General features: G+C 38.8%; 1 protein-coding gene and 1 long non-coding RNA gene across 3 annotated transcripts in view; both read right to left on the reverse strand.

The window, feature by feature from the left end:
- Nucleotides 1-19,048, reverse strand: part of LOC121385676 — a 68,437-nt gene that overhangs the window by 39,717 nt on the left and 9,672 nt on the right. The gene's annotated exons all lie outside the window — the stretch shown is intronic.
- LOC121385680 lies at nt 11,294-14,698 on the reverse strand. The gene is made up of 2 exons (XR_005959564.1): nt 11,811-14,698; nt 11,294-11,347 (listed from the first exon to the last, which is right to left on the reverse strand). It is a non-coding gene; the product is annotated as an uncharacterized LOC121385680 (long non-coding RNA).

Below are 19,048 nucleotides of genomic sequence, written 5' to 3' on the forward strand. Positions count from 1 at the left end.
TTAAAACATTTGATGTTATTCATGTTCTTTAAAATGATGTGTCGCTGTCAATGTGTATGTGTGTGTGTGTGTGTGTGTGTGTGTGTGTGTGTGTGTGTGCGCGCGCGCATGTGTGTTGTCATTTTCTGTCCGGTTGTCTATATACTGTGATACGATGCTGGTGACACTTAATTTGCTGAAAATCACGAGGTCGTGTGCACACTATGACGGACGATGTGTCAGTAAAACGCCGATAATGGAACTAGTTTCAATAGCGCACGAATGTTTCTCTTTAGTGGCTGCTTTGTTTGATGGTGTGACTATATTTGGATGTTGCATTTTTAATGACGTGATGGAATCCTGAGGTGAGATTATTGTTTTAACATCTGAAGTTGATGTTCCTATCCAATGAATAATGTTTAGTGTCTGTTTTTGATGTGTTCAATTCAGAACTATTCTAGTGGAGTCAGTTACGGAGGATTTGTGACAGGGTTTTATTTAAAAGTGTTTTCAGGGATACTGAGAATAATATCGTACTCATAACTAATCAATAATAATGCTATAAATAATATATATATATATATATATATATATATATATATATATATATATATATATATATATATATATATATATATAAAAATGATAAAAGAAAACAAGTGTACAGTATATATGTATTTTAAAAAACAATTTAAAGAAATAATGATCCTTTTACATGTTTCAATGTTATCTTCAGAAAGGATCTGCTAAATAACTACTAAATATGACGTCATACATATTATGACGTTACTGTAGTAGAAGGGGATTGATTTAATTACGTCATTGTTGCTTTTATCTAACGAAGAGCATTAAGAAGTGGACAAAACTTTCTAATAAAATACATTTCCTTTGTCTTTCTTTTCATTTCATCATTGGTATCTATGTGATAAAATGGGAAAATGGTGAATTTAATATCTTTTTGTGCCGCACATGTATTTAAATGTGAACTCAAGGGTATGCATCTTGTTTCAGGTTGTTTTATTTGCTGTTTGTGTACGCGTACTCTGGCTCTCAGCTGATAGGTATGACCAATGTATTGTTCTTTGCAACCTTGGCATGTAATTACATAAATAACATTGTTAATGGAACAATCCATATCCCTGTGTACCCAAAATATACCTTTGTGGTTGAATTCTATATGTGTGCCTTCTAAAATATGTTGGCATGTACCACAGTTACTTCGGTTACACTTTTTGACACTGCATTTATGTTCTACTGTTGTAGATTCAAATCGTATCTGTTTCAAGTTTTTGCTTTGTCTCTTACTATTTATAATTGAAATAGAGTCTAGTATGGATGACATTTTTTTCATTTTGTTTTAAAATGTGCAATTCTGACGAGATCTTTTTATATATACAGAGTTCGAGATTAACGGTATCCCGGTATCCCGGGGATACCAGATTTTGATCTTGGATACCAGACTTCAAGAACCCAGTATCCCATCGGGATACCATATAATGGTGTGTTGTTGTTTTTTATCCTGAGTTTTTATTTTTCGTTGAAACAATGAAAGTCGTCATTTACCGGCGAAGTTAACTGAAAGTATTTTCGAGCTTGTACCATCTAATGCTACACCGTAACAATATTTCCCCCAACTCGTATCCAGTTTAATGCTACGCCGTAACAATATTTTCCTCAACTCGTACCCAGTCTAATGCTACGCTGGAGCAATAGCGGCGTAGCAATAGACTGGGAACCGCTAAGTCGCTATTGGTTTTGTTGGATGTTTCCTTCCTTCAAGTTATATTTACAGAAAATTGATACAGGTAGGTTTATCATTAGTAATGTGGAGAACACTAAATACTCATTTGTCAGTATTACGCAAAAATTGATGCAGCAAATATTTTTGCCGATTCGGTTTGATTGCGAATTCCGCGATTGCGATAGCGGCGTAGCAATAGACTGCGAACGAGAACAGTGTCGTCCACGTTTGTTAAGATCATTTTATGACTTTCATTTAAATGAAAATGGATAAATTTTTGACAAAGAATCCCCTTGCTAAATCAGCAACACAAAGTGACAAAACGCAAACAGTAAAAGGTTCATCAGTTATAAAACGAAATAGGAAGTTTAATCAGTCCTGGAAAAAATTCTTTCCATGGGTGAAACTCATTGACAATAAAATGTTCTGCGATATTTGTGTAGGTAGTCCAGTAGCAGATTCTGACTGTAAATTTGTGAAGGTGGGTTGTGAAAATTTCCATATAAAATCACTCCAAACTCATAACAAAAGTGAGGGACACCGTAAATGTTCTGATGTTAGAAAGGCAAGGTCTGCTGTACCAGGTGCTAGTCCCGCAGAAAAAGCACTAAGAGCTTTAACTGAAAAGGATTTTAATAAGATGCGTACGTTGTTCAGTATCACACATTCTTTAGCCAAAAATGGAAAGCCATTTTTTGATTATGAGTGGACTGTTGATCTTCATGAAACAATACACAATATTGATTTAGGTGAAACTTTTCGAAATGATCGGGCTTGCCGCAACTTCATTACTTTCATCGCTGAGGCAGAACGCCTCAAACTTGTGTCAGAACTGTCAGAATCTCCATTCTACAGCATAATTACAGATGGCACCACAGATTCTTCAATTTGTGAGGCAGAAATCATGTATGTTCGATACTGCTATAAAGGAAAACTGTCAACCAAATTTTTGGCACTTCGCAATGTGCCGAGGGCCAACGCTGAAAATCTTACAAAACTTATAGAAAATACTTTGAAAGAGTTTGGGGGTTTTACAGATGCAAATATTTATGCAAAGCTTGTGGGATTTGGCGCTGATGGGGCAAGTGTAAATATGGGTTCCCAATCAGGTATCGGTGAACGGTTAAGGAGACAACAGCCACTGATCACTTCAGTTCACTGTATGGCTCACCGTCTGGAATTGGCATTTAAAGATGTTCTGAAAAAACATAACCCACAACTCAGTGTTGTTAATTTTCTGGAACATATTTACTTATTTTACCATGGAAGTTCACTCAACAGGAGTATGCTAAAGCGATGTGCTGACGCCTTTGAAGTGACTGGTAATCCAACACGTGTAGGTGGAACACGGTGAATACCACACACCCATAAAGCACTACAGAACTTGTGGAAGCTCTATCCGGCTCTACTACAACACTTTGGCGAGCTTCAAGTCAACTCCCATTCAAAGGATGGTTTGTCAAAAGCAATTGGAAATTTGCATCAACTGAAGAGACCAGCATTTATCAAGAATGCAGCAATGACCACAGATATGTGCACAATTCTAAAGAATCTGTCTTTGTTCATACAAAAAACAGACATCAACATCGCTGATGTTCAAGAAGTTTTAAAGGCAACTGTTGACAATCTTCTGAAATTAAAAGAGATACCTGGGCCAAAGTTAGCTGATTTGTAAAAGGCTGGCATATTCAACGACATAGATATCAAGGCAGATGGGGATTGTACTGTACACAGTTTCACGAGTGTGATCGATAAATTACAGTCAGCCATAACATCACGATTTGCTGGACCTGGTCATACTGATCATCTAAACTGGATCCAATTTCTTAATCGGAAATCTTGGCCAACAAGGGGATGGAGAGATTTTGCTGACGAGGATGTTACAAAGCTGTTACATCACTTTGAGAAGTACTTGTCTGCAGCTCATCCAAATGTTGAAGATGTGATTGCTGAATCATTGATTGAATGGGGTGGACTTAAATCTAGAATCTATGGCAGATATGGTGGAAACAACATAGCAAATAACCTTGATTGGCAGCGGATCAATCGTGAATTTGGCGATACCACAGACAATTTCATGTTACTTGTAGATTTGCTGTTGTCAATTCCGGCTCACTCAGCTGATTGTGAAAGGGGGTTTTCTTTGTTGAAGATCATCAAAACAGATTGGAGGAATAGGCTAACAGATGATGCTGTCACTGACCTTGTACGCATACATTTAGAGGCATCTGACATTAAACAGTATAACCCAGATCATGCTGTTCTTCTGTGGAACAAGGCAGTGGTTCGAGGCCGTAGACCAAATCAGCGTATTTGGAAAAAAACAAAAAACAGACAAGCTGCAACAGTTGTAACTGAATCAGACTCTTCTTGTTCATGTCTATCTGATTCAGACGAATGTGATATGGATTAAGCCAAACTCCAGGGATGAGAATCTTCTGCAAAATTCCATGGATTTGTGTTGCTCTCAAGAATCCTTATCTAAATGCGATAAAACTTTTAACATTTCTTCACAGTGGTGGAGGGGGCAATATTCTGATTTGTAACATTGGCCATTAACACAGAGTCAGAAACACTCATTTAAACATTTATCACTTATATTTTTTCCTGTTCTCTATTGGTGAGTTTTACTTTATAACAATTTGATGGTCACAACAGCCGACTTCTTATGCTCAGCATGAAGCTGCAAGATTTCATGCGAGTCACGATGAACTAGTATTCCGATATTGGTGTGGACCAGACTGTTTCTTAATTAGGCACAGTAATTCCAAAGTCGATAAAAACACTGAAAAGGCAAGTAGCCATTATAAAATGTTTCCAATACAGACTTTTTTTTATATATTAAATTTACAATTGGCTTGCTAAACATTTGAATATCAGGTAACCATACCCAAAAGTGGGATACTAAATTCTCAGGTGGGATACCACATTTTGAAATGTTAGTATCCAACTGGGATACTGCCCCAAATTTTTAATCTCGAACACTGTATATATCGGGGTTCTGCGGGTTATGGGTGGATACAAATGCCAGCGGCCTTTTCGCTGAAACGATTTGTTTTGGTTTTAAAAGATATTTTCTATCTAATACTACCGCCTTTTCGATACTATATGATATTAGCTGTTTTGGATAACCTCGCGTTTTAAGATACATGTTGAGTTCCCGGAGACGTTGGTCACGTGTTTGTATATTTGACACAATCATGCAGATACGCCGTGCTAGGTTATATGGTATACTTCTTCTCGTATGACTCGGATGACAGGATGAGAAAGAAAGGTACTGTTTGCTATCAGTTGGTTTGTAAAATATATCAGTTTCTATTATGCGTCCACATTTGATTACTAAAGTGTCTAGAAAAGGAATTTTCTTTGCGTCTGTTTCCATAGTAAAGTTTATGTTACTATTCAGTGTGTTAAGTAACTCGTGAAATAATTCCAAACAGTGTTTGGACAAAGGCCACAGTATGAAACAATCATCAAGAAAACGTTTCCAGTTCTTCTTGAAATATAGCTGAGTCTGATCCAAATATATTTGTAATTTTAGTTTCTAATATTTGTTCTAGGTAACCTAAAGTCAGTGTGGCATAGCTTGGTGCCATTTTGGTACCCATTGCCTTTCCTTTAATCTGTTTGTAGTGTTTCCCATCAAAGTAAAATATATTGTTTTCCAATATATCTTTTATGCTTTCTACAATTAAAGACTTCGAAATTCGTTCTGGCAAAAGTTGGGGATATTTGGTTAACCAGTATGACACTGCGGTGATTCCAAGGTCATGTGGTATGCTAGAATATAGTTTTGTTACATCAAATGTTACCAGTACGCTTTCTTCCGTTGTCTTTTCTGGCAGGTTGTTGGTGAAATCCATAGTGTCTCTTGTATAACTGGTTACTTTTAATAAAAATTGTTTCAACAATATATCAATGAAATTGCTCAGTCTGTGGGTTGCACACATTGGGCCGGCTACAATTGGTCGTAACTGTAAGTCATTAGGATGCAATAATTCTACATAACTTTTCTGTGCTTCTCTGCACATAGAATTAATAATCTGGCTCTTATGTACTTTAGGAAGGCCATAAAAATTACTCTCCTTACATTCAAAATTTGTTAAATAATCAAATTCCTTTTCGGTCAATTCTCCCTCAAATCGTTTTATAAATGTTTTAAGTTGTTTAAAATTGTTTGATTTTACCTCTGTAATTTCTATGTAATTATTCTGATCTTCAATTATGGAAAGAGCCATTTGTTTGTATTCAGCAGTATTCATGATAACAATAGCACCACCCTTATCCGCTTGTTTAATAACAATAGACTTTGATTTAGGATTGTTATTGAGAGGATATTTTGAAACTACTTCGATATAATCATCTAGGTTTCTATTCCTACCTTTTATTGCACTCCAATAACTTTTATTCCTAACTATAGAATCATCATTATTAGAACTATTGTTTTCAAAAAAGTATTCAGTGTTTCTTAACTGGCGACAGAACTCATTAATATCTTCCTTTAATTCTTCTATATTGTTATTCTTTGGTGTGGGGGTAAATTTCAAACCCTTTTCCAAAACCCGTGTTTCTGTGGCAGTGAATTTCCGGTGAGATAAGTTGATTATTTTTTTTTCCGCCTCCTGTGGGTGATTTTCTGCCAACCTGTCTACTATTAAACATTTGTTGGGTATACTAATATAACTATATTTAATATAAATATGAAATGTTACCCACAAACATTTTATGTGGACTTGTTGGTAACCTTTTCCTGCATATATAGGTATAAATGTTTAAATGTATAAACCTGAAGGAATATAAAAACAATTATGATTATTAGTGGTCTAACTATTACAAAAAAAAAATGTTTTATTAACCACTTATATTTAGGATAATTAATGTTGTATTTGTATATTTATTTAACAAGGTATACCGTTACATACGTGATGGCGAGCGCTTTACGCCAGTCCTTATTTTAATGATGTAAGTTTATTAGTGGCTAAGTGTCACGGGGCCGACAAATAGGTGATATACTTTCTGGTATAATACCGAATTAGTTTGGCTCTTCTTGTCTAGGGAATAGGTGTTTTTTGTGCCCCATAACAAGAACATTAAAGGGACATTCCTGAGTTTGTTGCAATTTTTAAGATGGTATCGACTAACAGACATTTTAACGATTGTAATTACATGCCAAATATATTTTTCTGCATAATATATTAGTGGCTGTATATTAAACGTGTTTCTGATCGTTCAAATATTTGTACTAGGTTAAATATTCATTTTATTTCCTAAAATATACCGGCCTCGGTGGCGTCGTGGTAGGTCATCGGTCTACAGGCCGGTAGGTACTGGGTTCGGATCCCAGTCGAGGTATGGGATTTTTAATCCAGATACCGACTCCAAACCCTGAGTGAGTGCTCCGCAAGGCTCAATGGGTAGGTGTAAACCACTTGCACCGACCAGTGATCCATAACTGGTTCAACAAAGGCCATGGTTTGTGCTATCCTGCCTGTGGGAAGTGCAAATAAAAGATCCCTTGCTGCTAATCGGAAGAGTAGCCCATGTAGTGGCGACAGCGGGTTTCCTCTCAAAATCTGTGTGGTCCTTAACCATATGTCTGACGCCATATAACCGAAAATAAAATGTGAGTGCGTCGTTAAATAAAAACATTACTTTCTTTCTTTCCTAAAATGTATTTTTTCGTACGTACGAAATTATTTGAAGACAAACTCCAGTTTGGGCTTCTTACAAATATTAAGACGACCAGAAACACATTGAATATACAGACAATGATATTCTAAACAAGAAAATATATTTAATATGTACGTTTAATCGTAGAAATATTTTATTAGTGGGAAACATCTTACAATGCAGCAAAGTCAGGAATGTCCCTTTAAGGGAAGCTGTGACATTAGCTTATATGACAAATTACTGGTATCCAAATAAAATAAGCAACAAAAGACCAGGGTGTGTTTTAAAATGGTAATTATTAATATCACAATTACTCCCAATACATATATTGCATTTAAATATAAATAATAATATCTTATAAGTATTTTCTTATTTGGAGTTGCGTGGCAAATTACCTTAACTTATTAGAACTCTATTGAATAAAGGTGTGTTAAGTAATACATTATAGCTAACAGTAGTTGTAGCCATATATTTATATAATATAGCTATTTAAGCTATTCAGTGAGTACAGGCTAAATACTTCAACACCAGACCATAACAGAGAACACATTCTACTATCAAGAAACCCGCCTCTAACATTAACACATCTTAGGCACATCAACAACAATTATATTTACCAAAGTTCGATCCATGAATCCCTGCCACGCAACACCTCTAGCTTGTTTCCCAGTCACAATCGCAAGCCCCCTCTGGCTATCCACTCAGCCAATTTAAACAAAGTGCGTGCGAGTGCGAATATTTTTTACATCCTCATACACCACCAGAGTTTCGAGCATGTCCGTGGCGACAGCGGGTTTTCTCTCTAAATATCTGAGTTGTCCTTAACCATATGTCTGACGCCATATAACCGTAATTAAAATGTGTTGAGAGCGTCGTTAAATAAAACATGTCTTTCTTTCTTTCTTTCTGGATAGCTAGGGACTTGTCCCGGGACAGAAAAAAAATTAAGCGGACAATTTTGAAATTTACATCCAAAAATAAAATAGCGGGCCTTTAAAATTTTGATGCGCACCTCTAATTAATATAATTAATAAACAAAATTCTACTCATTAAATGTGGTCGCTAGATTAGATCAGATGGTCAAAAAAAGAAGAATTGACTGTTCGGTCGAATATTTATATAATTTGAAGCATTTTAGAAGGACAGTCCAAAAATAAAAAAGAGAAGGAAGAGAGGATCGGACTATTTAATAATATTAAAAAAAGAAAGTAATTTCGACATAAACTTTTGAACGAAGGTCTAACAGTTTAAAGTCCGATCTATATGTCCACGTGAGTGGCCTCGTTAAGGCCGTTAGGGTGCACAGCTTGTAGGGACGAGATGGGTTGCCTCCCGTCAAGAAAACCCCTAGATTGACAGTCAATAGACATTGAAGGTGTAATGCTGTGGTGAAATACAGATCTTGAGAAGCCAGATCCGTCTGAACGAGAGAGAGAATCAGACTAGGGTATAGTCCAGTCGTCATGGATTGGTATAGTGGAGCGGACGGGCCCGACTCCGCGTTGAGCTGCAGACTGGGAATGTCAATTTAAACAAAAGGTTATGCAATGAATCGGACGTTGCTGCGGGCACCCAAAAATATTCCCTGGAAAGGGGTAGAGTTCAAAATGGGCAGAATTTCGAAAATAGCAATTAGTAAAAAAGTTAATAGAATAAATTTAAAAAAAAAAGAAAAAAAAAAGTTACAAGCCAAAAAAAAAAAGAATTGACTGCTCGGCCGAATAATTATATAATTTGGAGCATTTTAGAAGGACAGTCCAAAATTAAATAAGAGAAAGAAGAGAGGATCGGACTATTTAATAATAAAAAAAGAGAGTAATTTCGACATAAACTTTTGAACGAAGATCTAAAAGTTTAAAGTCCGATCGATATGTCCACGTGAGTGGCCTCGTTAAGGCCGTTTGGGTGCACAGCTTATAGGGACGAGATGGGTTGCATCCCGTCAAGAAAACCCCTAGATTGACAGTCGATAGACGTTGAAGGTGTAGTGCTGTGCTGGAATACAGATCTTGAGAAGCCGGATCCGTCTAAACGAGAGAGAGTATCAGACTAGGGTATAGTCCAGTCGTCATGGGTTGGTATAGTGGTGTAGTAGGGGCCGACCCCGCTTCCTATTTCTTCTTAGAAATGTAAATTTCTATGTAAATACTGCCAGGTCATACCAGGTCAGTTCGTCTGACTGTCGACTTGTTTTTTTCGTGACTCGTATGACGGGGGGGGGGGGGGGGGGGGGGGGGGTAGTAGAGTTGAAAGAGGAGGAAGGAGGAAGGAACGTGCGCCAGGGGCGGCTCTGGAGGGACCAAAGCGAACGGGTCAACTGCCAGCGGCGGTCCCGTCTGCGTCGCCGCCCCCCCCCCCCCCCACTGCAACTTCGCCGAAGAGGAGGACTATGCCACCAGCGGAGACCACCTTGGATGCTACTGCAGGCCTACTGAACACCGCCATGGCTCAGTCGCCGCCACCGCCTCCTGCGTCGACTTCCACGCCTGCTCCGGTGCAGCAGTCAACTTTACCGACCGCTCCCGTTGTTGTTGCGGCGGCGAAGCGCAAGACCATTACACCTGCCATCCAGCCAGACACGGACAAGCCGCCGATCCGACAACGTACCCCCCCCCCCCCCCCACCCCCACCCAGCCCAGCCGGAAGACGCATGGAAGCTTCAAGTCAAGAAGATCAAGCCAGCGTTCCGGCATTGCGTGCAGGGGGACACCAACGACCCCGGCAAGCTGATGGGGAAGTTCCTCAACCAGGCCTGGAGACCACTGCAGGATGGTACCGAGTACGAACATCTCCGGACCAAGGAAGGTCACTCGGGACTCGTTGTGACCCACCGGCGCCGAGACTGCTACCGACAAACGATCCTGCTACGAGAGATGGATAGCCAGACCATCCACAGGATCCTCAAGGCTATCTTCGGCGCTGGCTACTGCCAGGTCATACCAGCTATTATGGACAGGAAGCACGAAGTCCCGAACTTGACCACCGGACCCCTCATCAGCTCGCCGAAGGCGTAAACCCTTCTCAGGATACATAGATCGGACTTTAAACTTTTAGACTTCCTTTCAAAATTTTATGTCGAAATTACGAAATTACGAAAACAAATTTTAAATATTATTAAATAGTCCGATCCTCTCTTCTTTCTCTTATTTATGTTTGGACTGTCCGTCTAAAATGCTCCAAATTATATAAATATTCGGCCGAACAGTCAATTCTTTTTATTTCTGGCTAGTAACTTTTTTCTTTTTTTATATTATTCTACTAACTTTTTTTTTTTACTAATTGCTATTTTCAAAATTCTGCCCATTTTCAACACTAATGTCCACCAAGGGGCGGTTCTATTAACCCCAAAAGCCAATACTAAATTCTGGGCTGATCAGCGTGCTAGATCTGACCCACGGAGTGGCAGGGCCCCCGGGAAGCACATGGCGGCTGCCGGTCGTGCTCCTGGTTTCTCCTTGGACTCGGACGAGGATGGTTTCCCCAACTATAATTTAAAAACAGCAAATAAACAGGACTATTTGAAGTAGTAAACCAACCGGTAACCAAAAAAAAGAGCAGAAAAAGCATTAGACTACCATCAACTAATGCCCAACCAAATATTCAAAAAAACAGGTCCATAAAGACATAGGAAGAATTCCCAACCCTGACAACTAAACCAGAACTTGAAAATACCACCAAAAAACAAATTCAAGTGCACATTTCTGAGTTAGGAAATACAATTGAACAGGTTGAAGGTAACCAACCTAACACGTCTTTGTATGTGATGTTTATATATGTTCTATGGATCTCTGATCTGAAATAAAAATCTATTATTATTATTATTATTATTATTATTATTATTATTTATGTGGCAGTCGGTATTTTGTGCGTGAAGCTAGGTTCAACAAAGTTCACAACACCAGCTACGGGTTAGGGCATCATCTTTTATTCATGTAAACATAATACACAAGACACACCCTGCAAGGATTAAAAACACAAACGTTAACAATATGGTAAAAACAATACAAATATATCCCTACTGAGGTAAAACAAACATTCAGGCATATATTAATGAAATACATTGCAAATCATAGAAAATCGTCATTAAGCATTAATTATCATTCCGATGATTATGAATCATCATCCTCTGTATCCTAAATACTGTCATCACGATTATTAATCATGTTAACATACATGTATATATATATATAATAATCATTTTGTGACCACCAATTATAATCATTGATTATAGCAAAGGGGAGATAATTTATAGTAAATAGGGTTATTTAAATGATTGTAATTATAATTATTATTTGACGTAATAAAGAGATATACTTAGCTTTATCATTAATGAGTTTATGAAAGAAAGGATATAAATTACAAGAGTATATTTAAAATTACCAATATATAAGTATTAGACTTAACCTGTAGCTTAACATACCATATGAATTACACGTAGGCATTGTGTTGATATATTCCATAACAACTGGGGAAACCTGCATAAAAATAAATTCATAATATCAATTGTTTAGTATATGGTTTCCATATATCTATTATACATTCAGAAATAAAACATTTAAACTAATTCATTCCAAAACCAATGTTTTGGTGTAGTTCGTCATAAAAACAATTGATTAAACGTAGCTAAATTATTAACTCAGATAAGCTAACAACTAAAACAGAAACTTCACTTAAATCATAAAATATATAGTTTTGACAGCAGAAAACAAAGATGGCTGACATTCATTATGTCACGCCCTGTAATCCATAGTAATTAAAAGGCAGATTTATTATTAAATATTATATGTTAAATTATTCATTAATCATTACCAGGAATAGAAAATTAGGCATTTACTATTATTATTTAAGTTTATCTTCTATAACAAATTAATACTAACCTTTAAATTAAACTTCTACTATTTCTCTCTGATCTGAACTTGTTTCTCCAAATACTAAATAATTCTGTCCTGTCTGGTCAGTCCAAAGAAAGCATGCAGGTACAGGTGAGTGTTAATTATCCAATGGGAGAGAAAGAGACAAGGGTCAAAGTTTAAAGATAGCTTGGGTGTTTGTATTGTAGCTATGGCTACCAAAAGAGCTCACACTGACTGCACTGATGTGGTCACGCGTGGTTGACCAGCATACACGAAAACATCACAGGTACAGGGCAATACTAGAAAAAGGTGATAAAATGTTAATTATAGTGATATGTTGTTCAACCTGTAGTTGTTACAGCCTGAAAATAAACATTAATGAAATACATACTAAATACCATACTTAAAGGTACATATTCCTCTAATAACCTGAAATTAAACATTAGTTACATAAAACCTATATGCTTAAAAGACACGTGTACACACCATTTGGTAAAAAAAAACCTACTAAATTTAATCAGGACCCAATAGGTGCCACTCATGATTCAGCCAATAATGGAGTGTTTACCCAAGTTAAAAACACTAAAGTTACCAATACAGTTAATCCTTACAGATGTATTGTAAAAACCAAAATCCTAGGCTGTTCAGGTGCTGAGCTTCTGACTAAACTGCGGATTGAAAATCCACCACTTAACATCAAGAATGTTGTAGTCTGGAGTAACCAGTACATGGACATCCTCCTTCACGAAATTTCTAACGAGGAAACCATCTGTTACAACGGTGACAACTTTGAGCTCTTCCCGTATATCGCATAAGTCGCCTACCTGTTGTCGGTGTGGTAGAAAGCACCACAAAAGACTGGGCGACCAACAAATGTCGAGAAGAGATCTCTTACGCTAACTGTCGCGGCCCACACTATACTCATGACAAAAGCTGTCCAGAGTACAAGAGAGCTTTCTTCGCGTTAACCAAAAACAACCAGAAACCTGATAACAACTCAAACAAATTTCCCATTCCAACCAAAACCTTTACTAATAAACCAGTTATTCCTGGAAACGTGGGACTTTACTATAGGCTTAATTTAATCTTAAATAATAAAAAAATCTAAATCCGACAACTCCGACAGTTAATATCCAAGCTGAAAACAGGATTCGCCCCCCCCCCCCAACCCAAATTAGAAATAAACTTTGTTTAAAATACTGGATGAAATGTAAAAATTTAACACCCCTTAAACCAGTTAAATCACTCATCCAGCTAATAATATTGGATTGGGGTTCAAATCCACGGAGGGAGTAGGAGACTCCTCTGGCATATTGATGAATAAACTGTGTAAGGCACTAAAAATTAATAACCTTCCAATCAGTAATGATTCTTATATAAAGTTTTTCACCTTGGTTACAAAGTAGACCACTGGTACCCTTTCTGATAAGGGAAAAATACTTGCAAATAACTACGAACCTTTTAAAAATTTGTTTTTTAGAGCCAATGCAGAAGAAATTTATAAAAATTATGTACATATCTATACAGATGGATCCAAAGAGCCAGCTTCTGGAAGAACTGCCGTGGCTTTCTATGTTCAACCTGATCCGCCCCTAAGGCAATTCATAGGGATATCTAGATTACCTGATTATGTCTCAGTATACATAGCAGAACTCATGGCAATATTCCATGCCCTTCTTTGGATCAATTCAAATTTTAACTCTGTTAATCGTAAAAATTATGTTATCTTTTCTGACAGTCTTAGCTCTCTTTAGCCATAAGGGGAGCTGACTCTGCCAGAAAGGATTTGATTAATAAAATAAATATATGCTCTTCATGACCACCTCGTGAGTAAAGGTGTTACCATTACCTTGGAATGGGTGCCTGCCCACGTTGGGATCATTGGTAATGAGCACGTGGATGCCAATGCAAAAAAAATCATTAAATGATCTCAACGTTGGCTGTGGACTTGGTTACAATTATACTGAAATCATGGCTATGGCCAATGTTGAGATACTCAAACTTTGGCAGGCTGACTGGTCACTTAATAATAATAAGTGGCACGTCAACCTTAAACCTAGAGTTAATATGCCAGGCCCTACTTCTAAAAGCATTTATTTAACCAAAATCTTAACTAGATTACGTCTTGGAGTTGTTTCAGGTCTTCAAGATACTAAATTTAAAATTAGATTAGTCAATTCTCCTAACTGTCTTTACTGTAATGTTTTAGATAACGTTAATCATTATCTATTTAATTGTAAAAAAACATATTAATATAAGAACTATTTTTAGAACTAAACTTCTAAACCTGGGTCTGGCTTTTAATATAAATAATGTATTAAATCCTAATAAACACAATTTAAATAAGGTATTAATTCCCTTGGGGGAATATATTACTGACTCTAATATCGTAATTTAAACGTAATACTGCTATGAAGGAACTAGGGAGGAGACTGTGATCCGGATGATTCCGACACGCTGGGCCCAGCCTCTGGCAGGGCGGTCCCGGAGGTTAGACGGGACTTGCGGTCCAATGTCAAATTCTCTTTTTGTTTCAGCAGAGAACATTATTTACCTTTGTCTTAAGACTATTACTAAGTTAATCTTTTTTTTCTCTGTCTATTTGATTTTTAGGTATACTCTGGAAGTTGGTAAACCTTTTGTATTATTGGCATGAGCTTTATTTTTATCTCTTTTTGGTCCAGTGTGAGGTATGGACTGATATATTGTCTTTTTAAATAGCTTGTATTATCGCTTATTGTATTAATGATTGAGTATTAATGTATGTTGTATGCTGTTGTAGTGCGCTTAGTTTTTATGTTGCTTGTAGTCTCCTGGCAGAGACTTGTTTGTGTTTGATTGTTTGCTGTGTCTTGTCTAATGTTCTTTTTATATATATATATATATATTGTTTTATAATTATTTTAGATTTGTTCTAACTAGCTTCAAGTTTGTTGAGAAGGGGTATTCCTGGCAGAATCCCCTTCCCACTAGGCCTTCTTTTTATGTTTGTGTATATATTATGTTTATATGTAATTTGTATTAACATGTATTTTTATTACAGACATTTTTAATTTATTAATAATTTTAAAAGAATTATAAATTGCTTGCTTGTTCTTTTTAACTAACTGTATAACATGTTTTTATTTTCACAATTAAAGCGGTCATATGCTTGCGTTACTATTTAGTCTCGACAGGCAGTCGGGCCATTTGTACATTAATGTCTTGTCTGGGCCATCCATATGCGTGACACGTAGTACAATGGTAGAATGTACTTGCGGCGGATGTATAGGAATTCTTTGAGGGAAAACCTATCTAAAATATCAACCAGAGTGCACTAGGGTTCTTGCCAATTTCTTTTATATAAAGTTTTATTAATTTTTGGCAGGAGCCTATCGCTCCACCACATGAGCTCGGCGGCTGGTATACCTGTAATCACATAGGTTATCACTTTATGACCTTATGAAGCTACTAACTGGCCATCACTTTATGACCTTAATGAAGTCAACTGCAATCGGAGCCATGCAATATAATGACATGCCTCCCTATATATTTATGGTTATTCTACAGCCTAATTGGGTATAATATTCCTTATCTGTAATATAAACTTGCATACCTAGGTGTGCCAAAAGAGCTTTTCATAAGCTCATCCATACAATCTATTCACCACCTGCTGGAATGGTCACCCTGGACCTGGGGCGGGGGGGGGGGGGGGGGGGGGGGATAGGTACGCCGGAAATAGGGCGTTGGCGATTGGGTGATAGGGTTAGGGCTAGGGTTGTCTGGCCTCCCTAGCCCACCCGCCACTTGTCATGGTTGCTCGGCCCTGTGAGGTGGTGGAAACTCACCCGGGTGTTTGATCGCCTAACTGGATTGGCCGCAAGGCCCACCCCGATCGTTGTCCTTTCCTCCAGGGCTAAGTTTAACTTAGTACAATATTTTTATATAATTTTAGACCGCCCGGCCTAAAATAGTGTCTACTAAAGCTTACCTTAGGGATCAATAGTATTATATCTTTTATTAGAACGACATATTAAAAATATTAAAGTCCCCTGTATTTAGTGTAAATTTCAAAATTATCCCATATTTCAACCCTCTCCCCCGCGTACACCGGGTCACGGGTGACCGTGTCTTTGGTGTACGGCGACGCGGCTCCAACGAAGAGGACTGGAAGAAGACGGAGGAAGAAGAAGCGTGCGCCAGGGGCGGCTCGGGGGGGGGGGCAAAGCCGGCGGCGGTCCCGTCTGCGTCGCCGCCCTCACCTATTCCACAGAAGAGGACCTAACAGCCAACGGCTCCAGAGGCCCCCAACGCGAAGTACTCGCAGCTGGATACTGGAATATGTCAAGCACCGCGGGTGGCTCCACCAACTTCCACTCCCAGGTGAAGCGGTTAACGTTACCAACCACTCCAGTTGAGTTGGCGCCGGCACCTGTTGTTGTTGCGGCGACCAAGAGAAAAGGCGACTTCACCAGCAGCCTAGCCGCAAGAGGAAAGACAACCGCCACCCGCTGTCGACACACAAGAAGCATGGCACTTAGCCATTGGCAAGATCAAGAGCCAGTACAGACAGCTGATTCACGGGGACACCACCGACCCGGCGACGTTGAGGGGCAGGTTTTCCAAACAGGACTGGAAGCAACCGTGACTCTAGTGTATGGCGAACCGAAGAGAAAAGGAAGAAATAGGAAGCCATCTAGGAAGAGGGGACCAAAACCGACAGGTCAACTGTCGGCGGCGGTTGCATCTGTGTCGCTGCCCCCGACCCGACCTGTCAAGCCTGCAGTCAAGCATGCTATAGAAGCGGACCGACCTGCCAAGCTTGCAAAAACTGCGGCGGACCCATACTTCATCGTGGTGGACTCAGCAGCCAGGCCCGAGATGGATGTTCCTTCGACTCCAGTGATACCACCCGCTCCGCGAAAAGTACCACCTGCTGAGTCCAACCAAACTGCGGCAGTTGGCAAGCGGAAAGCCGTCACTCACCTGAGTGACTATCCAGCCATGGAACGGCCTCTGCCCTCACAGCAGGAAGCGACGGATTGGTCTAGCCGCTGGAACAGCCAAGTTACACCGGCACTATCACGACTATCTCTTGGCTGACACAGAGGGCACATCAACATTAATGCCGGGACTTCATCGGAAATACTTTCAGCCTTCACAAAGCAATAGAGAGATATATATTGAAACTTTATAATTAAAATGTTTTAATTAAATTTAAACTTTTTAAATATAAATTTAACATTGAAGGTCTATCTTCTCATGGAGTTTTGATTGGGTAGTTCTGAAACTGATAGTATAAATATTTTCAGAGGCAGTCTTCATAAACTAGTAGACAGATATTTTGGACATTTTTAAATTTTGAAGTTTTATTAAATTAAATAAATTCATTGAAACATTTAAAAGTCTATCTTCTCCTACAGTTTTGATTGAATAGTTCTGAAACTTGGTACTATGATTCTTTGAGGCAGTCTTCACAAACGAATAGAGATATATTTTTAATGATTGAATGTTTATTAAATTTATAAATATCAATAAATATTTAACATTATGTGATAGACCTCTTGTTTACGTATTTTCTTTTCACATCAGAATATGCCATGCTGTTTTCCCCAGGATGTATTGTCGCCTACATTCTCCAGCTAGCGAGCGAACTCTTTATACGTGCCCCCATCACGGACTTAACCTCTAACAACGCCAGAGACTAAGTCTTTGTCAGTGGCTTAGACCGGGACAAGAGGTGGATAAGTTTGAAGTGGGCGGCATTTGGAATAACGATTTAGTAGTTAGGTCAGATACCTACATGTAAAGTCAAAATGGAGAGCTGTAACGCATTCTACTCATGTTTGGAACAAAAAAAACCCAACTTAAGTCCAAAATTAAACTTTGAGTACTCGGCCGTAAACGTTTCAAGTGATTTGAGCAATTTTGACGGGATGCCAAAATAAAGTGCGTCGAACTATTTATATAAAAACTAAACATAAGATTTTGAACAGGTGCCGAAAAAGTCCGACTAAGCAAAGGCAAAGGTTTGTAGAAAGGTTGGAGCTAAGATGAGCTCTAGAAGTGGCGCACGTTTAGCAGAGGAAGAAAACGCCATAGATCAGGTGATGTCAGCAATCTGGCAACATAGGGATAATCCTTCACAAGGATCATCTTGGTCATACGATGTATTGATATATTGTCCATTTCTGAGATGACGAGTCCCTAGCTGTATAATCCATCCTGGCGGTTCGTGTCCCTTCTTGGGTATGATGGGATGAAAGCAGTATTCCCCTCCACTTTCCGGCAGTGGATGGAAGGTAACTTGGTTACAATCACTGAACAGGTTCTTGATGTCCGAAATTTCATTCACCACCATCGGTTTGTAGCGGTGGAGGAGCTTGGACGCATAAAGAGTGTACCTCTCGTGTTGTTCTGGGTTGGGCTGAGGTGGTTGGGGCCGTTTCCGTGTCGGGCTGGTTGCTTGACTGAGTGTCAGCTTATCTCTTTCCAACGACGATTGTCGGGGCCGATGACTCAACAGAAAACAACTTCCACCGGGGTGGCTGTGTTTGTGAAGTCATGCGACGCGGAGCAGGTACAGGGCTGGCCGATGGTTCCATCACGACGTCACATCGGTTGACGGCTGGCAGTTCCGGGTTGTCAGGCTTCTGGAGTCTCACAGACGTGGTGGTCGGACATAGGGAGACGACGCAGACGGAACCGCCGCTGGCAGTTTAGCTGGCGCACGTTTCCTCTTCCGTGGTCTCCGGGTCTTCTTCGCTTCGCCTTATACCAAAGTCATGGAAGCCCGTGGCCCGGTATAGGCAACTTGGTATTCTGT

This window comes from Gigantopelta aegis, chromosome 11 (assembly GCF_016097555.1).
Source record: "Gigantopelta aegis isolate Gae_Host chromosome 11, Gae_host_genome, whole genome shotgun sequence".
Classification (NCBI taxonomy): domain Eukaryota; kingdom Metazoa; phylum Mollusca; class Gastropoda; order Neomphalida; family Peltospiridae; genus Gigantopelta; species Gigantopelta aegis.